Genomic DNA, 22,225 nt, shown 5'->3' with positions numbered 1-22,225 from the left:
GCGGCCTGCCTGGGCTGAGATGGGCTGGCCCTGATGTATGACTGGGCTCATAGATGGGTCACCCTGTGCACCAGGCAGCAACTGTTACCCTGCACATGCCCGATCTTGTCTGATCTCGGAAGCTAAGCAGGGTCAGGCCTGGTTAGTACTTGGATGGGAGACCGCCTGGGAATACCGGGTGCTGTAGGCTTATACCATAGTCTTTCGAGACTGAAGGTTGCCAACCACTTGAACACAATGAGAGTACAAATTACCCCCTTTACCCCCCTTTCCTAGGTCCTGTCTCCCAGCACCACACTGGTAGCAACTGTTACCCTGCACATGCCCGATCTTGTCTGATCTCGGAAGCTAAGCAGGGTCAGGCCTGGTTAGTACTTGGATGGGAGACCGCCTGGGAATACCAGGTGCTGTAGGCTTATACCATAGTCTTTCGAGACTGAAGGTTGCCAACCAACCTGTGCACCATGATGGAAGAAAGGGAGGATATAGATACAATAGAAGGGAAAAAATCTTTGGGGTTCCAGTGGGAAGGTCACTGAAGATGGCTGCTGGGGATGCTGTGAAAGTGAAAATAACAATTAGGAGAGGGAATTGTAAATAAAGTAGCAAGCATCATCCTGCGATTACATAAACCTGTCATGTGGTCCCGCTGAGAACAGTGCGTGCAGTTCTGGGTGCCCCGTCTCAAGCATGATGTCATCAGGCTGGAGAGCAGGCAAGGGAGGTCAGCAGAGAGGAGTTAAAGGGAGCAAGTCCCTTCCTTACAGGGAGAGAAGCGGTGGCGTTTTTAGCATGGAGGAAAAAACGACCTCGTGAGGTCATGAGCATGAGAGATGTTTACAAAATTAGGAATTGTGTGTGGAGAGAGTGCACAAAGGGATGCTTCTCCCTCTCTTGGATGGCCAGAGCACCGTGTCAGCCAATGGAATTCACTGGCAATCGGTCAGGGATAGGCGAGAAGGAAATTCTTCCTCATCCAAGGCACAAATTAGCTAATGGAATTAATTAGGACAAGATGAAGTGATGGCCTACTAGGTCCGGAAAGGTGTTAGCCAAATTCACGGCGGACTGGCTTCCCCGTTACTTTTATCAAGGACAGTGAATGGATGGCATGAGCCTGAGGGCCAAACTGGACCCGAATGATGTGGGGGATGTGGGAACAGGATGCCGGCTTCTCAGAAGAATGGACGCTGCAGTCACACAAGCTCCTGACTGGGGCCAGAACTGCAACAGCAGGGCTGGGCCAAGACCTCACAGCTCCTGTGGTGAAGGCAAAACATCAGGTGCTCTAGCCCAGGGGTGCTCAAACCCTGGCCCAGGGGCCACATGCGGCCCTCAGGGGCTCCCAATCAGGCCCGCGGGGAGCCCCCAGTCTCCAATGAGCCTCTGGCCCTCTGGAAACTTGCTAGAGCCTGTGCTGACCCAACACAACTGCTTTTAGCATGAGGATGACTGTTCAACCTTTCACCTGAGCTGTGGGATGAGGGCTCCCTCCACTACTTGCTGTTTCACGTCTGTGATGCAGCAGTGGCAGCAAAGGAAAGGCTGGCCTTGCTTTGTGCAAGGCCTTGAGCTACTGCAAGACCTTCATTCATTCATATAAGTTCCATCTCTAATTAATTCATTTATGTACATTTATTCAAATTTAAAAGGTTAATTAATTCTTTTTTCCCCCAGCCCCTGACACAGTGTTAGAGAGATGCTGTGGCCCTCCTGCCAAAATGTTTGGACATCCCTGCTCCAGCCCACCGCTCGCCTCTCCTCCTCACTTTCTCTTCTGCTCTGTCCCCCTCTCCCTGTCTCAGGATAGGGAGTGGGGAAGAGGAGCAACACCAGCAGTGGAGGCATGTAGGCAGATGGAGATGGTGCCCCCAACCAACCTCTTTGCTTGAGGCAGCTGTCTCAGTTGGCCTCATGGACAAGCCACCCTGGGCAACTGTATGCGTTTGTGTGCATTTATATAAACTCTTCTCTCCTGCCTCATTTTCTTGATTAAAGTGGATTCAGAGCTGGCTCCAGATTTGTAGGGTCCCTTGGTGACGAGTCCCTTGTGGCGTCCCCTCCTGTGTGCCCCCAAGTTTATGCTGAAGTTTACCTTAGTAGGAGGAATTGGGGGGGGGGGGGGAGGACAGAAGGACTTTCTCAGTTGAGGGAGTTACTTTTTCCCTACTTACTTCATGTCCACCCAGCCTGTCCACCCAGGCTCCTCAGCATCATCAGATCTTTCCACAAGGACATGAAGGGCACTGTTGTCTTTGATGGCTCCACATCAGACCCTTTTGACATCCGAAGCGGAGTGAAGCAGGGCTGTGTTCTTGCACCAACCTTGTTTGGGATTTTCTTCGCTGTCCTGCTGAAGCAGGCCTTTGGAACTGCAACAGAAGGCATCTATCTCCGGACCAGATCAGACGGAAAGCTCTTCAACCTCTCCAGACTGAGAGCAAAATCCAAAGTCCAGCTGAAATGTCTGCGTGACTTCCTCTTTGCCGACGATGCAGCTGTCACTACCCACTCTGCCAAAGATCTCCAGCAGCTCATGGATCGTTTTAGCAAGGCCTGCCAAGATTTTGGACTGACAATCAGCCTGAAGAAAACACAGGTTATGGTTCAGGATGTGGACTCACCTCCCTGCATTACAATCTCTGAGCATGAACTGGAGGTTGTCCATGACTTTGTGTACCTTGGCTCAACGATCTCCGACACTTTTTCTCTCGATACCGAGCTAAACAAACGCATCGGTAAAGCAGCTACCACGTTTTCCAGACTCACAAAGAGAGTCTGGTCCAACAAGAAGCTGACGGAACATACCAAGATCCAGGTCTACAGAGCTTGCGTCCTGAGTACACTTCTGTACTGCAGCGAGTCATGGACTCTTCACTCACAACAGGAGAGGAAACTGAGCGCTTTCCACATGCGCTGCCTCCGACGCATCCTCGGCATCACCTGGCAGGACAAAGTTCCAAACAACACAGTCCTGGAACGTGCTGGAATCCCTAGCATGTATTCACTGCTGAAACAGAGATGCCTGCGTTGGCTTGGTCATGTCGTGAGAATGGATGATGGCCGGATCCCAAAGGATCTCCTCTATGGAGAACTCGTGCAAGGAAAGCGCCCTACAGGTAGACCACAGCTGCGATACAAGGACATCTGCAAGAGGGATCTGAAGGCCTTAGGGATGGACCTCAACAAGTGGGAAACCCTGGCCTCTGAGCGGCCCGCTTGGAGGCAGGCTGTGCAGCATGGCCTTTCCCAGTTTGAAGAGACACTTGGCCAACAGACCGAGGCAAAGAGGCAGAGAAGGAAGGCCCATAGCCAGGGAGACAGACCAGGGACAGACTGCACTTGCTCCCGGTGTGGAAGGGATTGTCACTCCCGGATTGGCCTTTTCAGCCACACTAGACGCTGTGCCAGAACCACCTTTCAGAGCACGATACCATAGTCTTTCGAGACTGAAGGTTGCCAATACAAATACTTACTTCATGCAGCCTCCCCGCTCCACACCAACCAGTGGGAGCTTTGCCTCTGGAGGAACATAAGAACAGCCCCACTGGATCAGGCCATAGGCCCATCTAGTCCAGCTTCCTGTATCTCACAGCAGCCCACCAAATGCCCCAGGGAGCACACCAGATCACAAGAGACCTGCAAGGCATTCTGGGAATTGTAGTTAAGAACATAAGAACAGCCCCACTGGATCAGGCCATAGGCCCATCTAGTCCAGCTTCCTGTATCTCACAGCGGCCCACCAAATGCCCCAGGAAGATTCCCGAGGAAGATTCCTGATTGAGGATAGGACGGGAGTGGAAAGGCGACGATGGGGAGTGACTCATTCACCACACATAGAGGTTATGGATGGACACAGAGGTGGCCTCAGAGATTGGCAGGGGTGCTTCTAGTGACCCTGGCCACTGGGCTGCAGTTCAACAATGCTGAGTTCTGATGCAGGGGGGAAATGGTTGAACCCCTCCCCTGTTGCTGCAGTCCCAGTCTGAATCCTTCCTCACAGCTGCTGTTCATTTTCTTTGGAAAGGCAGGAGTTCCAATTGATGGAGCTTCCACACTTGGGATAGCCTAGCTTGACCCCACGCGTCAGGTATGCAGAAGATCAGCAACAGGGGGTGGAGATTCCCAGGGAGATCTGGCTGGCCACTGGTGACAAAATCCTGGCGAAGAAGGATCTGTAGATTAAAACAAGTCTTGAGGTCTTTGAGGAGGTCAACTCACAAGTTCAAACTGTAATGATTTTATGCTTTGGGGAATTTCTAGGGCTCTTGGGACAGTTTCCATCTCTCAGATTAAACTACCTCACAGGGCTGTTGTGCAGATACAAGGATGAGGTGAAAGGGCCCTTTGTACACCTCTCTGAGTAAGTCAGTATGGTGTGGTGACTAAATGCTGGACTGGGAGCAGGGGGGAGACGCGTTCAGATTGCCATGATCCTTACTATATTACCCTGAGCCAATCACCACCTCTCAGCCTAGCCCATCTTACAGGGTTGTTGTGAAGATTAAAATTGGGGGGTGGAGGAGAGAACCTTATTATGAAACTAATAACAAAAAGCTGAAAAGCTCAAGCTGTAATGTTTTTTCCCTAGGTTGTATTGCTTCAGGACGCAGGTGGTGATGGTGCTGTGCCCATTTTCATGACCCGCATGAAAATAATTCCAGGGCCATAGAAAACTAGCATGTCAGAGAGAACTTTACAGCTGCCAACTGAGCAGAAAAAAACAGGTCTTGCCTGATCTTGTGTCTTTAAAAGAAGTTTGTTGTGCACAAATCAGCAGTTGACACTTTTTCCCCACCTGGTGATGAATGTGATCTCCTGCAGTGCACATCAAGATGCTGAACCCGGGCAGTTACAGCAGAAATTACTGCCACCTTTTTTCCCTGGCCCTGCTCTTGTATTTTTAATGACAATCCGGCACACAAATGTTTGGGAGGTAAAGCATCTTCCTGGCACAGAGATAAGTGGTGGCAGAACAAACATCATTATGTTTTTAACTGTTTTAACCTTGTTTTGTAAGCCGCCTTGAGTCCCTTCGGGGAGAAAGGCGGGGTAAAAATAAAGTATAATAATAATATTATAATAGTTTACTAAATTTTGATCTAACTGCTATTAAAAGCAGATGAGCTGGGCCAATGAAAAAGGTTCTCTCTCTCTGTCTCTCTGCCACACACCACCCATGAGCCGGAACCATGACAGTTAAAAAAATGTTCAACAAATGAGTTTTCTGCCGCAAAATCAACCTATAACAAAATTAGACTACAGGGCATCTTTGTTCCAACCTGAAATAAATTTGAAGGGGAAAAATTACTTCCAATAGTTAGAATGGACATCATTCAAATTTCATTTTCCCCACGGCATTCTGTGTCTTAGATTCTATTGGCTTATAGAATTTCTTTGTTTGTTTGTTTGTTTGTAGCTGGGACCATTCATGGAGATTACCCCAGCTGTGTTCAACGTGCATTGCTTATCTGTTTGTTTTCGGGCCCAATTCAAGATGCTGGTTCTTAAAAGTAAGGCTGGCTCATCCGTGAGGCCAACTGAGGTAGTCGCCTCAGGCAACAGTTTGAGCCTCTGCCATCTGCCCACTTGCTTCCATTGCTCATCCTTCCCTCGATTCTGAATTGGAGAAGAAAGAAGGGACAGAGTGGAAGCAGGAAGGAGAGGAGAGTGGTGGGCTAGAGCATTGGAGACCCTCTAGCCCACTACTCTCCTTTCTTCTGCACTTCTACTTCAGCTCCATCCCCCCCACCCCCGCTTCCTCTTCCAGGCTAGGGAGTGGGAGGAACAGAGGCTGGTCATTAAGAGGCTGGTCATCATGAAGTAAAGGGGAAAAGGATTTGGCATGCCACCTTGGGGCCTGGGAAATGTAGGACTGACCCTGTTTTAAAGTCCTTCACATTTTGCCATCTGCATAACTGAAGGCAGGACTTTTCAGTTTTGTTTTTGCCTGCAAGTCCCACCTTCTCAGCTTCCTCTCTGCCACTGGAGATGGCAGCTGACTGCAGTAGCAAACAGCTCACCCCATCAGTGTCCCTGCAGCAAGAAGAAGCTTCTCCAGCTGCCTGCTCCTTCTCCTGATCTCCTGACCGGCCCAACCCACAGCTCTTCCAAAAGAGTCAAGCCCCATTTCAAACAACTGAACTAGAAATCATTCTGACCGTTTGCCATTTGGGGAGGAAGGAGATGGGCAATCATTTGTGTGAAATTTTTTTCTCCCTTCCCCAGTACCATTTTGGATTGCACAGGAGGCTCATAAGAGCAGAAAACAAATCAAGTATCACAAGCTGGTTATTATATTAGCAGTATGGGAGAGAAATTTGGAAAGTGCGCTAGAGGGAGCATCCAGTGCAAGATGGAAAAAGCATTTGAAACATGGGAGGTGTGCAGTTTAACCCTTAAGACACTCTTTCACTCTTGTTCACAAGTCATTAAAAGCTGATTCTCACAATGAACTTTTAATCGGAGCCAGCTGGTAGGTACCACCAGATGTGGCATTGGCAACGGGCGAAGGCCAGGCTATATGTGATGTGAGAGACACCTGGAGTGTCCCCTGATACTTTTGTTTTCTTCTTCAATGAAAGCACAGCAGATTTCGGCTTTGATCAGAGCAGAGACCAGGGTACAGGACAGAGACTTTGTGCCAAAATCACCCTCCCTGAGCTGAATTTTGCCTTGCGCCGGAAAAAGCATGAGGACCTGGCACCTTCCTCACTGCAGAAAAAAAAGAAGTTGGAGATGTAAATGCTTTTCTCAGGGAAACATACCATGAGTAAACAGTTGGACAACAAGCACCCCTTCCTGCTGCTACTGCTGTGTTCAATTGGCAGCCATTCCCAGCTGTCATGCAGGAAAAACAACACAGTTGGTAGACCTGGAGTGAAAAATTCTTCCTACGGGCTTCTTCATTGGTAGACTTGGTAGACTCTTCATGTATTTTCTTTATCACACCTACAACCCACAGTAGCTGTTTTAGAGCTGCCACAATGAGTGCTCAGGCAGTGTACAAAACCAGAAGGCCACCAGAGTGGGGAAAGAAGCTGAGTTGGCAGGAGGTGGAATGGGGCAGGGGAGGGTGGAGCTGGGGGGAGTGTGGGAGTTGTGTCAGAGTTTGCATCACTTGGTGCGGGAAGTCACCCCCATGATGGACACCCTTGTCTGAAAAGGTCCCAGAGGGATGAAAGGATTCCATACAAGCCATGATGTGTATGCGCAACCTCCTGATTTTAGAAATGGGTTATGTCAGAATGCCAGATGCAAGGGAGGGCACCAGGATGAGGTCTCTTGTTATCTGGTGTGCTCCCTGGGGCATCTGGTGGGCGCTGTGAGATACATGAAGCTGGACTAGATGGGCCTATGGCCTGATCCAGTGGGGCTGTTCTTATGTTCATACCACACCATCCATTTCATTTTCTCTGCTCTGGTTTGCCCTTCATTTCACTCCTCCTCAACTGCAAGTATAAGCACCAGAATTTATAAAATGAGCTCTGAGACTGTAGTATGTGCAGCCCCCTGCAGCTTTCACTCCTTTTGCATTTTCCTCCCACTCCATGTTATCAAAAATGTGCAAAAAAACTGAAGATTACATCAATGTTCTTTGGAAGAGGTCTTTTACTGGTGCTCCTATGTGTTCTCGCCCATCAGTAAAATGCCACACAAAAAGAATCTAGATACCACCATGTGTATGTACAATCACCAGTTTGCGTTTTTGGCAGTGTTTTATCAACACTTACAATCTGCATACACATCAGTAAAAATGCTTCACAGACAAAAAAAAATCTTCATGCCACCACATTTATCAACTCAAGATGGCTTTTTGGTTGTGTTTTATTGAGTTTATTCACAACATTTATTGTGTTTTATTGAGTATTAAGTGTATGTTTCTTGGTCCTAATACTTGAAATCAATGTACCTCGCTTTCATGGTGGTTGCGTGTAAAGAGTATTTGGTGCATCCGAGGAAAAGGAAGGGGGGTTGTAGGGAAGGCTTTTTGGGGTCCCTGCTCTGCCAACCCCAGTTGCTAACTAAAGATGGGGAGAGAAGGGGAGAGAAAGGGGGAGAGAAGGGAAAGAGTTCCAGTTGCAAGATAGTTACCTTTCCTGTAGAGCCAGTTGAGGGGGGGGGGGAAAGTCCTGGGACACAACACAGATGTGTTGGTCCTTGGAGAGAGAGAGAGCATGTGAGAGGAAGCCCTCACTTAAAAGGGGGTTCGGAGACAGTGCTGAGCTGGATGGTAACTTGATTACTGCTACACAGCAGGATGCTTGGAGTATGTAAAACATTGAAAGATGATCAGGATGTCAGTTATCAGCAAAGTTCAAAGAGGCAGTACATCACACTGGTTATCACCTTTAAAGCCTTCAGTGGTGTGGAACCAGAATATCTGTGAGCGTACATCCCTTTCTATGAATCTCTCCATCTACTGAGGTCTGCTGGAGAGATCCTTACCACCACATGAAGTTTGGTTGGTAGGAAGAAAAGAAGGGACTTCTCGGTCATGGTGCCCCAGTTGCAGAATTTCCCAAGGGATCCATTTGCCCCCTTGGTTAGAATCTTTTTTTTGGGGGGGGGATCATTTTTAGCCGATTATTTTGTTTTGGTCATTGGCCTAGTTGTAGTTTGGTTTCCTTGACTCCTGTTGGAGTTTCTTGTTTGTTTCTCTGCTGATGCTTTTACTGTTTGACAGTGATTAATTGTGTTACTTTTGGTGTAATCTTACTATGTATCCCGCCTTGAGTGCTTCTTTGACATGGAAAGTGCAGGGTAAAAGTCTTAGGAATAAATAAATGTAGATATGGATGACCTCCAGAAGGAGACCCTAATTGGTTGTGGCTGCCTGCCACCTGAATCCATTAGGCTAATGTCTTTGGCCTTACACAGATGAGCACCCCTGGAAGGAAGAGAAAGCCAGGCCTTTGTCTACGAAGCGCCGCTCCATAGGGAAACTTTTGTACCATTTTAGGAAAAAGACGGTCCCATGTTGTTGTCAGCTGTCACAATGGCTTCCTCTACCAGCAGTGTGAGCCAAACCTTGCAACTGGTTGTACAAACAAGCCTGCCAGCAGAAAAGCTGTCAGTTAGAAAACTGAGTTTGCAGAATGGACAATGGAAGTTCTCCAGCTCTTTGAGGAATAGGACTTTGGCACAAACAGTGTAGCTGTCCAGCTGCAGCAGCAATGGCCCTAAGTGCCTGTGCGAAAGACACTTGCTAACAATCTGTCCCACGCTCCCAGCATTCCATCACACTTTAGGGTGACCAAGGGCCAAACTAGATGCAATGGCGGGAAATCCGCGATCAAGTCGTAGGCGCAGCTCCACCACCCTCACCCATTTGGAAGTCTGTTCCCTCAAATGACTCTGTCCTTTCTCTCTTGCATGGATGGCGCTAGAAATAAACAAAGATGTAAATAAAGATATCCTGTGAATTTTTCAAGGAGCATATGTGGCCACCCTAATTAGTATTAGAGATTCCGCACTGGAGGGGGTGTAGTGGTTTGGGAGGCGGACTTAGACCTGGAAGATCTAAGCTCAGATCCCTTAGCCATGAAGCTACCTGGGTGATCTTGGGCCAGTTTCTATCTCTCAGCCTCACCTACCTCACAGGGTTGTTGTAGGAGAAAAGGAGGGGAACAGCTGTGTGCACTGCCCTGACCTCTTTGGAAGAAGAGCGGTATAAAAATGTGAAAAATAAAATAAATTGACCCCTTTCCCCATGGCGTCATATCTGAATTGGATCCTCTCTGAAACTATTTGTCCCACAACAAATAACAAGCACCATTTTCTTCCAAAACAATTAATGACATCCATTCTCGTACATGGGGGAAAGTAAAGAGGTCTATTCATTGGGGTACATGCAAGCGTGTTGGGGGAATACATCTATTCCCCAGCAATGGAGGCAGCAGTCCATCCTATTAACACAGAAGGCCTCTCTGGGCTGTTTCTTGGTTACATCAAAGTGAGTTTGATGGGACAGGATTGGGACAGGATGTCATTTGGGATGGGATGCTAGCCATAGACTTTTATATAGAGACAAATAATTAGATACGTTGCTGCTGCAGCTGCATTAAAGCACATTTGTGCCAAATTTTGATTCCTCAGATGACTGGAGAACATTGTCCAATCTCCAAACTAAATTTATTAACTGACTCTCCATGTCTGCTTGTTTTTGTAACTGCGTTGCAATCATAAATCTTATTTCCATTTGGCTTGCGGCTTTCCTCCTAAAACGATTTGCCTTGAAACACAGTGATAGGAGCTTTCTCAGGAGCAACCAGCACTATTGTGAACATTCCATGACATCACAGATGGTCAGGAATGGCTAGGAAGGGCTGCGGGCAACAAGCAACAAGTAGTTCTTGGCCCCATACCAGAGATCTAGACCAAACAGGATGGTCTATTAAAGGAGTTGGCAACCTACAGCCTGCAGACTGAATCTGGCCCACCAGCCAAAGTCATACAGCCTGCTAGCTGAAGTGTGGCCCATACAAAGCTCGGCTTGGGAGGCTTTGCCCATGTTGCCATGCACTGGAGAAGGAATGGCAGAGCTGCCCACCTAAGTGGGTGGCTCTGCCAGTCCCTTTCCAATGTGTGGCAAACTGGGCAGGAAGCAAAGCCTTCCAAGCTGTGCTCTGTGTGGGCTGCTTCCAAGTGCTTGGCAACCTGGAAGTCTGACGGCGACATGATGAAATCACCGCCAAGTGCCTGGTCCTCCCCCCCTTTTTTTTCTTTTTTCTTTAAAAAGGAAGTTGTCAACCCCTGGTCTAGTAGCTACAATCAGCTAAGTCAGTGGTTCTAGAACTTTCCCGGCTCGTGCCTCCCCTGATCCTTGTAGTCATTGGCCAGGGCTCCCCCATTACAACACCTCACCTCAGTTACCCCCAAAATGGGGATGAAGGTGTTATAATTATACACTAGAAACAAGGCTGCCAGCACTCTGGGAGGCTGCAATCCTAACCACACTTACCTGAGAGTAAGCCCCATTGAACAAAATAGGACTTACTTCTGAGTAGACCTGGTTAGGATTGTGCCCTGAGTTTGATAGCAGCACACCTGGAGGGGAGGGTTTTGGAAAGGGGGGGGAAAGTGATGAATTTGCTGGGGGACGGGAAGACTTTGTTTTGTGTGCATCTGCTAGTTGCAAACTGAGACCAAGAGGCTGTTTGGCTGGAATCCTAACCCCACTTTCCCGGGAGCTGCTCACACACATACACCCAGCATGCAGATGCCACCCCTGTTCCCCCCCCCGGCAAGACGGAGGGATGCAGGCTGGGGCATTTGGACACCCCCCACTAGGAGCAGGCTGGCTCCTTCCTTCCCAAGCAACCTTGACCAATCCCAGGATGCCCAGGTGAGGGGCACACTGGGAAATGCAGTCCTTGGGGTGAGGTTGCACATGGAGAGAGCTCCATGATGAGATGCAGCACCTCCGCTGCTGCCCAGCCAGCCTTGTCTCCCGCCTTCCCCCACCATGTTTCACCGCCCTCCCAGCCTCAGGCTGCCCCACCATCTTGTTCACAGCTGCAGAAAAGCAGCAAGTCAGGAGGCAGCACATGCAGCTGAGCAGAGCAGCCTCGCCTCCCCTCCCCCCGATGCCTGGTGACACCCCTGGAGGCTAGTCCTACCTCCCTAGGGAGGCGGGACGCACAGATTGAATACCGCAGAGCTAAGTGATAGTTTTTAATGTAGTTCACACCACTTCTGTCATGGGTTCATTGCCTTGCCTTGGGCAAATCTTTTAGCCCCCATTGTCCATCTGTAAAATGAAAAAAACTCTTGATATTGTGAAGAGAATCCAGAAAAATGCATTTTGCAAGTATAACCACCATCCACTTTTGTGGAACTCTTTGCCACAGGAAGTAGTGATGGCTTCTTGCCTGGATGCCCTTAAGAGGGGATTGGACAAATTTCTGGAGGAGAAGTTCATTACGGGTTACAAGCCACAGTAGGTATGTGCAAGCTCTTGGTTTTAGAGGCAGGCTGCCTCTGATTGCCAGATGCAGGGGGGACTCTGATTGTGCCTGTTGTCTTGTGTGCTCCCTGGGGCTTTTGGTGGGCCACTGTGAGATACAGGAAGCTGGACTAGATGGGCCTTTGGCCTGATCCAGCAGGGCTCTTCTTATGTTCTTATCCTATTTCCCAAGTTTTGGACTGGAGTTTGTCTCACAAATCCAGTAGAACCCTAAGCAGGGTTGACAAGTTCTGGACTGGTTCCTGTAGCTGTGCTATTGCAAGGTACCTGATGTGTAGATACATAAGAACTGTTCTTATAGGCCACAGGCCCATCTAGTCCAGCTTCCTGTATCTCACAGTGGCCCACCAAATGCCCCAGGGAGCACACCACGTAACAAGAGATCTGCATCCTGGTGCCCTCCCATGTTAGCATTAGCAAGTGGTAATGTTGAACTATGAAAAACTTTTCATGTCAGTTTAAAAACATACATGTCAATTTAAAATCATACAAGGAACCCTGCTAGATTAGACTCATGCAGGCAGCTCAGTATCCTGCTTCCCAAAGCAGCCAGTCAGCTGCCTCTGGGGAACACCGGCATGTCGCCAAATAGCCCTCTCCCATTGCTGCTGCTCAGCCACAGGCCAGCCTATTATTTTCTGATTAGTTGGCAACCACATTCTTCTCTCTCAATGACCCCAACAGTCGTGATTTCACCTTTCTGCACAATGACTCCAGTCTCACGGGGGGGGGGGGGGTTAATTGACCAGGTCTGCTTAACTACCATAATTTGTGCATCCTATGCCTTCAGACCATGCTCAAACAACATGCCAGGCAGTCGTTCAACTGGTAAACCTTTTTCAGTAGGAATGTGCAGAACTGGGCAAAACTTCACCTGTGGAATATCTGCCTGCTGTGTATCCATGAGGCTGGCCAGAGACGTAGGTTGCAACATTCATGTTCACGTCACTCTGACTCGCCTCCCGGAGAGCCTTGGTTCCTCCACTCCTGTCCCACCCTATCCGCCCTCCAATTACTAAACAACTCGGGAATCCTCTTTTTAATTTCTTTTTTAATTTCTGCGGCAGCACTCCTTCGAAGCACATGGAACTTGTCTGTGTTGTTAGAGAAACAACAAACAAGCAATTGAGGATGTGTGTGAAGACTCGGCCAAAGGTTGACTCACTGGGTCCCGCTGCTCCTCTCCACCTCTGTCTCTCTTTCCGTCTGACTATCTCTTTTCCTCTGAGGGTCACAGTAGAAAAATAGTCAGACAGTACAGCCCGTTCTTCCAAGACACATTCGTCCCCTTTGGGGAGGCAACGTTAACACTTCCCCTGGGGGAGATGGGGCCCAAACAGAAGCTGGACGGATAATATTAGACAACCAGCTGGCGAAACTTGTGTCTTCAGGCTAGACTTGTCCGAGGGACTGGTCTATGTCTTTGTCATGTAAAGGTCACAGAGGTTTGGGCCTGGCCTACACAGGCAACAGGATGAGGACGTTGTGGAGGTGGTAGCATGGACTGTACCCCTTCACAATGCAGGAACGGGGTACCATTTTTGCATGCTCCCCATGAACCAAGGTAGCTCCCTGCAAGTAGAACATTGACCTCTAAGGCCAAGAGCTGAGCAAGTACCTTTCTCCCCTAGTTTTCTATCTGCAGGGAGTTTTGGTGTTTCTTTGTTTCAGCATGAGGCAATTATCTGTTATTGTTATCACCTATCTGGTTAGAATAACTAGATGTTCCTTTCATTGTTTGATGGAGTTAGCCAAGGTGTCAAACAAAGTCAGCTGTATTACACAATCAATCTAGGAGTGATATGTGAGTCTTTGGAAAGAAGGCTTTGGAAATGTGGGAAAACATAAAAAGGACTCTGTGCTTTCCCAAGCATTGCGTGTTACTTCTAGGAATTCTATAGGTGGGACTGCTATTACTTATGGTGATGGCATCAATGTTCATGAAAATGCATGTCAAGACAAATTAAACACTCTGCACTAATAATATTTAATGCTATTTTTATTATAGCAACAATTTGTAATTAAATTACAGTTTACCATTTACAATTATAGTGTAATTAAATTACAATTAAATTAAATTTATTTGTGATCATGGCTGAAGCAAAGACTAATATACTATTTGTTGTTGGCAACCTTCAGTCTCGGAAGACAATGGTATCGCGCGTGGTTCTGGAATAACGTCTAGTGTGGCTGAAAAGGCTGATTCGGGAGTGACAATCCCTTCCACACTGGGAGCAAGTGCAGTCTGTCCCTGGTCTGTCTCCCTGGCTATGGGCCTTCCTTCTTTGCCTCTTTGCCTCAGACTGTTGGCCAAGTGTCTCTTCAAACTGGGAAAGGCCATGCTGCACAGCCTGCCTCCAAGCGGGCCGCTCAGAGGCCAGGGTTTCCCACTTGTTGAGGTCCACTCCTAAGGCCTTCAGATCCCTCTTGCAGATGTCCTTGTATCGCAGCTGTGGTCTACCTGTAGGGCGCTTTCCTTGCACGAGTTCTCCATAGAGGAGATCCTTTGGGATCAGGAACCGGACTCTTTGTAGCCCCTTTACAATTTACAAGCAATTAAGGAGTCTGGGTGTGTAACTCAAACACAAAGAGCATGCAGCCTGGGTTGGACTTTAAAATCTTCGCACCCAATCCGGATTGTCCCCCTCCAGCCATTGCCCCCCAATGGCACCACAGGGAGCTTTTCTTTGGGAGCAACTGCAACTGCCTCCACTCTCTAGTCTGTGGAGGCAAAGGGGTAAAGCCCCTCTTTGCTCCCAGGCCTGATTAGGATTGGCCCCTTCTAGAAAATACATGGTATAAAAATCAGGTACAAAGGCCCCAATTATTTGATAGGTGCATATGTTTGGCCCTCAGGCAATAGGATTGTGTAAATCTTAAAGCTGAGAGGACCTGATCTACCCCTGCCCTGAGCTGCTTAGGGAAAAGGAAGGATCTCGATGTGACAGATCGATCCTAGATATTAATGGCAAAAATCACCAGTGGCACCAAAGAGTGTGACGTATTCAGCTGAGAGACCAAACTGGGACAATCCAAGGTTTGTAGTACGAAAAGGGGTCCTGCACCAGACAGCCAAGAGCAAGCGGAGTACAAAGGCACAAGATGCCCATCAGAAAAGCCTTGCTTGGTGGCTCCTGCCACAGAACAATAAGACCCAATGACCAAACTAGAAGTTCCTTATGCTGTCTCGTTGAAACATGTCTTTGGGATGGTGGACTGTTGTTGTTAACCCAATGAAACACATGGGCCAATAGCAGCTTCAGCAGAGTGTGTGTGTGTGTGTGTGTGTAAGGTAATTTTCAGTGGAATATTGTACAGGACAAATGGCTGGCACCCCACTCCCACTACAGTATTTGTACTGGGGCCCCACAGCTCCCCAACTATAAACAAAAGCTGGGAAACCCATGAACAAGATTCTTGGTGCATGTCCAGTGTTTGGGCCATATGAGTCCCTAGAAGACCACTGACAATTGGCTGATGGGTAGTGATGGAGCACTGAATCAATGCCAACAAAATTCTTCATTGGTGGTAGTAGTCTCAGTGATAGACCATGCGCTATCTATACCAGCAAACGTCAACGTTTTTCTTCTCGTGGCACACTGACCTCTATGGTCATATCTCTGGTCTTCACCTTTTGTGATGTCACATCCAGCTTCCAGGGGATTCTTCCAGGGTTCTGCAGCTCTGTTTCTAGGGCAACTGACTGTAACTGGTCTATACAGAAGGTTTCCAGTTAGGGCTGGGAAAGACCTTTGTCCAAATCGCCAGCAAGCTACTGACAATCAGCACAGAAACCCTGAACTTCATGGACCAGAGGTCTGACTATGAGATAGCTTCATTTGTTCATCATAAATAAAGATTATTATTATTAATTATTAATTATTAACAGTATTTATATACCGCTTTTCAACTAAAAGTTCACAAAGCGGTTTATAGAGAAAAATCAAATAACTAAATGGCTCCCTGTCCCAAAAGGGCTCACAATCTAAAAAGATGCAAATGAATACCAGCAGACAGCCACTAGAACAGACACTGCTGGGGTGAGATGGGCCAGTTACTCTCCCCCTGCTAACAAAAGGAGCACCCACTTGAAAAAGTGCCTCTTACCCAATTAGAGATGCTTCTAAAACTATCCTCTTTCAAATTTATCTTGGGATTTTGGAGCTACCTATACTGTTGCCAAAGAATAATGCATTTTGACCCTAGTTGGCATCTTTCAGTCTCGGAAGACTATGGTATTGCGCTCTGAATGGTGGTTCTGGAACAGAGTGTCCTCTCCAGTGTGCAACGCCTGGGTAGAGTAGATATGGAGGATAGACTGTTACCCATGCAGCAAATCCCCCCTCTCCACGCCGCTGAAATGGTCCAATGGAAAGGCGGAAGCCAATACAGTTGGTTCCAGTGGCATCGCAGGAGTTGCCAGAACGTGACTGTGTTCAGCCATGAACTGCCTCAGGGACTCTGGCTCCGGATTTTGCCTCGAGGTTGACCCCTGAAGCCTTTTCCATAACTGGATGTAGCCCCAAGGCAGTGGACGTTTGGGATCAGACTTTTCCTTCTCTCAGATGAGCTGCCTTCCCAGGCTGACGAGTCCCACCTACCCAGTGGCTGTTTAGTTGCCTCTTACAACAAGTACAGCCAAACTGAGGGCCTATTCTTATCCCCCAGCCCCCATTTTGAGCCTATGTACTAAGAATTTTCCATTGCTCTTCAACCTTTTTCATCTCATGGCGCACTGACAAGGCACTAAAATTGTCAAGGCACACCTTCAGTTTTTGGACAATTGACAAGGCACACCGCACTGCTGGTGGGGGGCTCACATCTCCCAATGGCCCTACTAATAACAACTGACCCACCCCCAAACGCTTGTGGCAAACCAGTAGACCGTTCACGGTACACCAATATACTGTGAGGCACTTGTTAAAAATCATTCTGTCTCTTTAAGTGTTTCTGATGCACTCTGATATACATTCTGATGAATGTACGGAAAGCCAGGCCAGACCTATAAAATAACACCCCCTTCCCAACATGCAGCCATTCATTCTATGCAGATGCATTGTGGGAGCAGAGTGAGTGTGCTGGAGGATCTGAGATGTCAGGGTTTGAAGAGTCCCTTCTCAGCTGTGAAGCAGACTGGGTGGCCTTGGATGAGACTTTCTGTCGCCAATCGACCCTGCAGGGTTGCTGTGTATTCCCCCTCAAGCTCTTCAGAAGAAAGGCAGGATAAAAATGCGAGAACTATGCAATTAAATCCCAACCATGTGACTCAACATGCTGTTATTTATGGCAAAAGCTGGAAGGGACGATTCATGTTTGACTAGAGCCAAATACTTGACTGTTTGTTTCCAATGTGAGCCTCTGCCATCTCACACCACCTGGCACTGGGCAGTGTTCATCTCTTGCTCAGCCTCTCCTCCCTTCCCTAGTGCCCGCTCACACAAACTTCCTTTCTCAAACCTCCCCTAATGTTTGTCTCTTCTTTGAGATCTTGTTGATCCTCCAGAGTGCCTCCCTTTCTGTGGACTTCTGCTTAGAATGGAAAAGACCTTGCGTGGTCCCCTGAGCTTCTTGGAGGGAGGGTTGGAGAACTGGTTGGCAACCTTCAGTCTCGAAAGACTATGGCATAAGCCTACAGCACCCAGTATTCCCAGGTGGTCTCCCATCCAAGTACTAACCAGGCCTGACCCTGCTTAGCTTCTGAGAGCAGACGAGATCAGGCATGTGCAGGGTAACAGTTGCTGTAAGGGAATTATAACTACACTTAGCATTTGCATAGCAATTGATTATCTTTTTAAAATCCTTACGACCACCCTGTAAAATGAGAATCATTGTCCCCATATTATAGATGGTGGCTTCCCTAAGGCCACCGAATGAGTTCATGGAAGAAGGAAGATTCAATCCTATGATTCAGTGGCATCACTAGCGTTGGTGTCACCCTCTGCGGTAAATCATGGTGTCACCCCATGCTGCATCAGCCCCAGAGCTCTCGACACACCTGATCTGCCTGGCCAGCCATCTCCTATCCTCTGATGCCACTGCCATGACTTCCTCAGCCAATGCTCAGGTTCTTAGCCGCTGCAGGCAACTCCACCTCTAGGTAGCTGTGTGTCAACACCACCACCAGATATGCAGATGGTTAACTTAGGGCCCAGTACCTAAACTGGCCCAGCGCTGGCACTGAGCCCTACCGCCGGTGCTGCGTGCTGTAAACGTGCCATAAAGCACGTTTACAACACGTGGTGAGCAGGGAGAGCTGGCTCTGGGCCCTGCGCCAGTCGGTTCCTGGGTCTTGGCAGGAAGAGGGGTAAGTGCAAGCGCTGGGTAGTGGTGCAGGCTCTGAGGGGTGGGGGGAGGAGCGGGCTGGGAGGGGTGGGATCGGCCGAGCTCTGGAACTCTATGTTCAAAATAGCTGGCACAGACTTGAGGAGCCCTATGGCAGGGTTTGGGGCTTTCCCCCTGGAGGGGCCTGGAGCAGGCTTGTTCCACCCCCAGGGAGGCCTCAGATTGGCTGGAGGGGAAGAGGGTTCCAGCACCCTTGTCCTCCTCCCTAGCAGAGCTGCCAAACCTGGCCTAGGAGCAGGGGCTGTTGACTTCACAGCTCCCTGCTTCACACTGACTGCCTCTCATCCCTGGCCTCCCTGTTTTATGGAGCAAGCCCACCCCCTTTGGCCCCGCCCCTTCCTCCAGGTGGGGCAGAAAAGGCCTTTCCTGTTCCTGACTTGTTTCCTGTAGTGTTCCTTGTTGGCCCTGCCAGCCCCCACTGGCTGGTTGGGGTGAGCCAACCTGCTTTGCCCCCTTCAAGGGCAGTGAAGCCTCCCCACCCTGGGCATGGGGTGCTTGCTCCAGGGTAATTCGGGGGTCAGGGCATCTGGGAGGGGCCCCGACACCCCCAAAAGTTCCCTTCCCCCAAGGAGACTTTCAGCTGTTTCCTCGCACCTGCTGGATACAGCGGTAGCCACTTTGGCGCTGCTACTCCGAGAAGTTCAGGATTGGGTTGGTACTTAAGTTAACTAAAAGTTACTTTTACAAACGCCCCAATATATAGAGTCAAACCAGTGACTTTATTGTAACCAGAGCAAAGGTTGCCTTGGCACTTGCCCAAACATAATGCACAACAATTTTCAATCAGTCAACAACCTTTAATGGCATCACACAGAATAAATAAATACAATCACATATGGCCCAAGCTACAATTTATTTGTTCGTTTGTTTAATACTCACTTTTCAAGAGAATGCACAAAGCGGCTAAAACTGCAGCACAGTAAATTGACATGATACCAACACCAATGAAACTATAATATAAAAACACAATAAAATTGCTCCAACAATTAATCAGATCAGAACTCCATGCAACACCAGTATAGAACCCCACTCATAAGTGACAGCAGCAAAACATTCACATCTACAAGCAGCAGTCCCGACATTATTCACCAAATCAAAGACAGCACAAATAGAACTCCCCGGGAGTAGCAATAAAAGTATCTCATAAAAATATCACATGAAAGAACCAGTACGCAGACCATAAAAGCCACCAAGCCACAAACTCAACACCCCACCCACCCTGAAATGCTAATCTGAATTTAAAAATATTCAGTCTGTACCAGAATATCTCTCAGGAGGAGGTAGTTCTTAAACCATAAGGGAGTTCTGTAATTGCGGTGCCACTAACAAAAGGCCCTGCTTCTTGCCATTGCTCCCTAAGTTCTAAGAGCAGTGGAATTCTGATAGGGCCCTATCAGATGATCTTAAGGGATGTGTTGGACTATATGGAAGCAGAGAGTCCCTCAAGAACCCTTATCCCAGGCTCTATAAAGCTTTAAAGGTTAGCAACAGCACCTTAAATTGGACCTGGAAACAACCAATGCAGCCGCTGAAAAGCAGCACAAGACAGTCAAACCACTGACTCCTGGGACCACACAAGTGCCCACATTCCACAGTGGTTGCAGTTTCCAGACCTCTTCAGGGGCAGCCCCATGTAAAGCGCATTACAGTTGTTTAATCCAGATGTCACCAAAGGCGTAGATCGCCATGTTCAGTTCTGACTGACTCAGGCCTGGCTGCGGTTGGCACACCAGCCAACGTTGGGCAAAAGCTCTCTGGACTCTCTGGTGCTCCTCCATCACCTGGTGGCAGCTGTGACCTAAGGACATCAACAGACGTGGAATCAAAGTCGTGATGGATGTGAGTGACGGTATCCGTGATGCATCAAGCAAATCTTTATATGACTTTCCCTGATCTGTACCATTTACACAAGTTCCTATGGCAGCGAAAATATTTTTATTTTTGCTCCTCACCCCTCCTCACCCCAGCAGTGGCTAGTGGCTGTCCACCGGTGTTGCATCTTTTCAGAGTGTGAGCCTTTTTGGGACAGGGAGCCGTTAGTTGTTTGATTTTCTCTGTAAACCACTTTGTGAACTTTTGTTGAAAAGCGATATATAAATACTGTTGTTAATAATAATAATAATAATAATAATAATAATAATAATTTAGTTTATGTGAATTTTTACATATGCGCTGATTTTCAAGAAAATGACTACTGCATAATTCAGAGGTGCCTATAGTGGTTATGGATTCAACAGTGTCTGTGTAAACTTAAGTTTTGTAACTTAACACAACTGCTTTATGCCTTGTCATGTTGGCAACCTTCAGTCTCGAAAGACTATGGTATCGCGCTCTGAAAGGTGGTTCTGGAACATCGTCTAGTGTGGCTGAAAAGGCCGATTTGGGAGTGACAATCCCTTCCACACTGGGAGCAAGTGCAGTCTGTCCCTGGTCTGTCTCCCTGGCTGTGGGCCTTCCTTCTCTGCCTCTTTGCCTCGGTCTGTTGGCCAAGTGTCTCTTCAAACTGGGAAAGGCCATGCTGCACAGCCTGCCTCCAAGCGGGCCGCTCAGAGGCCAGGGTTTCCCACTTGTTGAGGTCCATCCCTAAGGCCTTCAGATCCCTCTTGCAGATGTCCTTGTATCGCAGCTGTGGTCTACCTGTAGGGCGCTTTCCTTGCACGAGTTCTCCATAGAGGAGATCCTTTGGGAGCCGGCCATCATCCATTCTCACGACATGACCGAGCCAACGCAGGCGTCTCTGTTTCAGTAGTGCATACATGCTAGGGATTCCAGCACGTTCCAGGACTGTGTTCTTTGGAACTTTGTCCTGCCAGGTGATGCCGAGAATACGTCGGAGGCAGCGCATGTGGAAAGCGCTCAGTTTCCTCTCCTGTTGTGAGCGAAGAGTCCATGTCTCGCTGCAGTACAGAAGTGTACTCAGGATGCAAGCTCTGTAGACCTGGATCTTGGTATGTTCCGTCAGCTTCTTGTTGGACCAGACTCTCTTTGTGAGTCTGGAAAACATGGTAGCTGCTTTACCGATGCGCTTGTTTAGCTCGGTATCGAGAGAAAGAGTGTCGGAGATCGTTGAGCCAAGGTACACAAAGTCATGGACAACCTCCAGTTCACATCCTGAACCATGACCTGTTTATGCATTTATGCCTTAAGAACCAAATAATAATCAGTTCAGTAAGGGGTCATTCAGAACATTCAAAATTGCCTAGTACAGATATTTCCCACCATGTAACAGAGATGCTTATTATTAAAATGGCCAAAGGAATTCATTACTGAGAGAAGTGGTGGGTTCTTCCCAGTGCTTTTTTTGGTAATAAATAAATAAATAAATAAATAAATAAAGGTGCAAGAACTCACAACTTGTTAATCTTTTATTTATTTATTTATTTATTTATTTTCAAACTGAACTTTGAGGAGTTTTGCAGCCTCAACTGGCCCCCCTTTTGGCAACTGGCAACCAACCTTTATATTTTGCAGCCATGGAGCACCTCCCCACCTAAAAAGAAATAAATTTATTCCTCATAGGGATTTGAACCCCCAGCCTCTGTCTCCACAGACCAGCACTTTAGCAATTGAGCCATAGGAGCTCTTAGACTCAAAGTGTTTGGAACTAATACTTGAGGCACTGATGGCCACCAGCTGGGCTCAAGACCTTATATATTAGTTCTGAGTACTTTGACTACAGGTTTTCCTATAGCCCAATGGAGAGAGTGCTGGGCTGTGGAGCACAAGGTCAGAGGTTTGAATTTCTTCCTCCAGCCCACAGTTTAAAAAAAAAAAAAGGTGGAGCACGAGGTCAGATGTTCAAATCCCTCCCTCCGTGATCTTCCTTTCTGGAGGTTCAAGCAGAGGCTTGATAATCACCTTTGGAGATGTTCTAGAGAGGATGTTCCTGCTTCAGGCAGCGGGATGATTAGGGGT

General features: G+C 48.0%; 3 pseudogenes; 2 read left to right on the top strand and 1 right to left on the bottom strand.

Moving 5' to 3' along the window:
• The first annotated feature begins 73 nt into the window (after positions 1 to 73).
• LOC136643282 (5S ribosomal RNA) lies at positions 74 to 190 on the top strand (annotated as a pseudogene).
• Positions 191 to 296: 106 nt separating this feature from the next.
• Positions 297 to 416, top strand: LOC136643232 (5S ribosomal RNA; annotated as a pseudogene).
• A 17,178-nt stretch (positions 417 to 17,594) lies between these two features.
• Positions 17,595 to 17,714, bottom strand: LOC136643102 (5S ribosomal RNA; annotated as a pseudogene).
• Positions 17,715 to 22,225: the final 4,511 nt, after the last annotated feature.

Source organism: Tiliqua scincoides, chromosome 2, assembly GCF_035046505.1.
Source record: "Tiliqua scincoides isolate rTilSci1 chromosome 2, rTilSci1.hap2, whole genome shotgun sequence".
NCBI lineage: Eukaryota > Metazoa > Chordata > Lepidosauria > Squamata > Scincidae > Tiliqua > Tiliqua scincoides.
This window is presented reverse-complemented; position numbering and strand designations above follow the sequence as displayed.